A 3,940-nucleotide genomic window follows, 5' to 3' on the forward strand; every position below is an offset into this window, starting at 1 on the left:
ACCTCCACCTTCTATCCCAACCAACCAAAGAACAAGCTAGTCAAGTTTCGTTCAGTATTCTAAAGTGATTGGCAATCGTGACTTCCTATCAAACACCTTGAAGATCGAGGCTATACATGTATTGGTAGATCGTGCGCGTGCAAATTTCTTATCACTATGTGAATTGTGCTAGAATCAGGGTGCCTAAATATCTAGACTAAGACTCCTAATAATTACATATTTGCACAAGAGTCAACATTTCAAGGTAAATGAGCTCCATTTTTATGTTTTTTTTTTTTTTCAATTTTTTAATTTTTTTTATTTTCATTTTTTTTTTCAAAAAGAAGGAGTTCTTGTTTTCAATTATGGCAAATTATCAAAGTATCTACTTTTCACTCCCAAACCTAAACTAAACATTGTCCTCAATGTTTCAAAATATGAACAAAATTATAATACAACATATGAAGAGGATCATGTTGAGTAGAGAAAAAGGAAAGAGAATACCCGATTTCGGCGAAAGCAATATTAGAACTCCGTTATTCAAGGCAAGAATCCAACGTATGTCAGCCGAGATCATATTGGATTAGCAAAATATATACAAAAGGAACAAAAGGGTTTTAAGAAATTTTATCTACTGGATTATATACAAAAATTCACCATACACTAACAATCTAAAGAGTTGAGGATCAACCCAAAAGACAAAGTGTAGAGGTTTCAACAGCTTCACACAAATATAACAGGAAAGAAACGCAAGTGAAACTGTGAAACAAAATGAGCTACCCCCAAACCTGGATTTTTCAATGGATAAAATTTTGGAAACAAAATCTCGCAGTTTTGGGGGTTCATCATGTACAAGGTCTAACTCAAAGTGAACTGTGCTAGGGACGGGCAAACATGCTAATTCCAACTGTGGCTCCTCAAAGATATTATTCTTAGATGCAAAATAGTCCAAGAGGACTTGGGAAGCACACAGTTCCAAACCTAGATTAGGGACTCTCAGAAAAGTCGGTTTGACAATATGGGTACAAACCAAATCTAGGTTGGGTGGAAGGCCATCAGATTGTGACTTATGTACGACGATAGGCACATCATTACTAATCACATCAACATCTCCTAAGTCTTCTACACGTGTCACAACATGCTCACAATCATCAAACAAATTGGCAAGATCACAATCAGAGTCATCAACATCATCAACAAATTTATTCTCATGCATCGGAAAATTAGGAGAAATATCACAATGTGACCTAGGTAGAGAATCAGACACATCAAATATATTTTCATGCATATTAGCATTATTGTCTACAGAAGATTCAACTATTCCTATGTCATGCTCATCTTCACAGAATAATTGTACGAATCCCATGTCAATATCAAAATCATATGAATTACAATGAGTATTAGAAAAAACAACATTCATGAAGGTCAAGGGCGAGAAGCCATATGTTATTGAACCAACAGGTTCCACAATATTTTCATGTTCTTCTAACATATCATCATAATCATCATAATCATCATCATGGTAGCATGCATATTGGTCCTCATTAACAGTGGTGGTGTCATTAGTCGATTCATGTTCCTCTAAATTAGGTTCATATTCAACATCATTTACATGAATGGGACTAGACACTTCATTAGGGACAACATACATTTCCTCATGAATTTCCTCCTTTTGTAGGTGAAGCAAAATCTGATCTAAATATGCATGAATTCGTGATGTAGATTTATCAAAGTTTTGCTTACTGAGTCTAAATTCATGGGAGTACAAAATTCTTCATGTTCAAATTGTGGTGAATGGTACATGTGTGCATGGTCATTAGGGTTTACAAAATATTGATCGCAACCCTCAAAGGATTGATTATGGTCCCAATGACTACCATTCTCACAATTTATGGGCATTTCATACCTTGGATTTTCTCTAGATTGCCTAAAATTATGAAAAATATGACAATTCTCAACAGGGTGGTCTGAACTACCACATGCGGGACATGCATAGATTTCAGGTTGCCTAAGAAAATTAGACGTGACAGATTCCTCATGTGATTGCATTTCTAAAGCTGTAATTCGAGCTTTTAATTGATCGATCAGTGATGATTGTGTGAGTGAGGCACTAGAAAAATGTTCATTTTCACGTTGTGATGAATGATGCATGTATGAATAGTCATTAGGGTTCATGTATTGCGGCTCGGGACTTTGAAAATGTCCATAATAATTCCTATGACTATTGACATCATGGTCCGTGGAAGGTTCATAACGTGAAGTTTGTCCATATGCAAGTTCTCTAAGGGATTTGTTGTACTCCCCAACTATAGAAAAAGATCTATTCATGATTGGCTCAAAAGCTAAGTAAAGAATGTACAAAGCTCAGAATTTTGGTTTTTTAAAGGGTTTGGATTTTTGGGAAAAATTTGGTTTTGGTGGGATAAAAGAAAAAAATTTGGTTGTTAATGTGGGAGCAAAATAAAATTTGGTTTTAAAATTTGGGAGCAAAATTTTTTTTTTTTTTTTTTTTTTAAAGAAAATAAAATTTGGTTTTTGAATGGGAGCAAGCCCACTGTTGGTTTTGTGTTTGCTTTGGCTCAGCTGGTTTGAAAACGTTTGGTGAAACTGAGTCCAAAATCTCGGCCTAGAATTTGGGTACTCGGCCCACTAACGAGTTAACCTAGCGTGATCGGTAACAAGCTCAGCTGGGTTTAAAAACCCAGAATACAAAATACCAGTCCAAATTAAACAAGCTCACAAAAATTAAATACAAGCCCACAAATTAAACAAACAAGCCCACAAAAATTAATTACAAACCCAACAGAAAATAAAAAGCCCAAAAATTGGCTTTAATATTACAAGCCCACAATTAAAAATTGGAAGCCCACAATTCGGGTTCTCTTAAATGGGTTACCTTTTAAGCACAGCCCAGCTGCTCTGATATTGTTGCAAAAACCCAGTTGGGCTTTGGTTCTTTTCCTTGGTGGCGTCCCAGCAGAGGAAAACAGGTTCAGTACAGCAGGCCCAACAGCAAATGAAGTGAAGCAGATGCAGATGCAAATGCTATGCAGTGAAATGCAAAAATAGCTAATAAAACTACAAGAAAAACACAGCACCAATCCCCGGCAGCGGCGCCAAAAACTTGGTAGGCTTTTAAGGATGTAGAAAATAAGATAATTGATGCAAAACTAAATGCAAGGTCACAAGGCTGCAGTGACAGTGAAACAGAGATGGTAAAACATCTAACCAAGGCTATGAGCCAAGGGCAGGGAAGGCAGTGCACTGATTTCAGTGCACAGCAAGATGTGAAGTGCAAAAGCTAAATAAAACAGCAAGGAAAACTCAACTGAGCAATAAGAATAACAGAATTGGAGTTGCAAGTGACTGTAAAAACAAATTGTGGGCTAAGCTACGGCTTTGAATCCACCCTTGTGACCGAGCCAAATAGTGTAGTTCTAGGTTGAATCCCTAATGGAACTAAGTGACAGTTAAGGCCAACTTAAGATTCTAAGCATACAAAAAGGGAATAGCAAGATAATCAGCTTGCTCAACTGATGTGCTCCTAGTATTGACTGTCTTTTGACAGTACAATCAATCACAAGCACTAGTGAGCACTGATTTCTCCCATTGCTCAATCAATTCAGTGAACTAAGGCTTCTAACCTAACATTCCACTACCTAACAGTCCACTAAAGCTTCATCTGAGCCTCAGCTAGTGAGACTTAGCTCATGACTAACATGCTAACACAAACATACATCATACAAGATAATTGAAACATGAATTCAAATATTGAACATAAACAGAGCATTGAACTACAACCCTTGAGACACTGGCTATTCCAGTGCTCTTGGGTGACACACTGGCTAGTCCAGGCATACCCCCTTTCACACACATCACAACTCTATTTATAGTTACACCCAATTCTCAAAAATACCTAATTTACAAAATTAGGGTTTATCCAAAAAAAATCCCAAAACAG

This window comes from Papaver somniferum, chromosome 9 (genome assembly GCF_003573695.1).
Source record: "Papaver somniferum cultivar HN1 chromosome 9, ASM357369v1, whole genome shotgun sequence".
Lineage (NCBI taxonomy): Eukaryota > Viridiplantae > Streptophyta > Magnoliopsida > Ranunculales > Papaveraceae > Papaver > Papaver somniferum.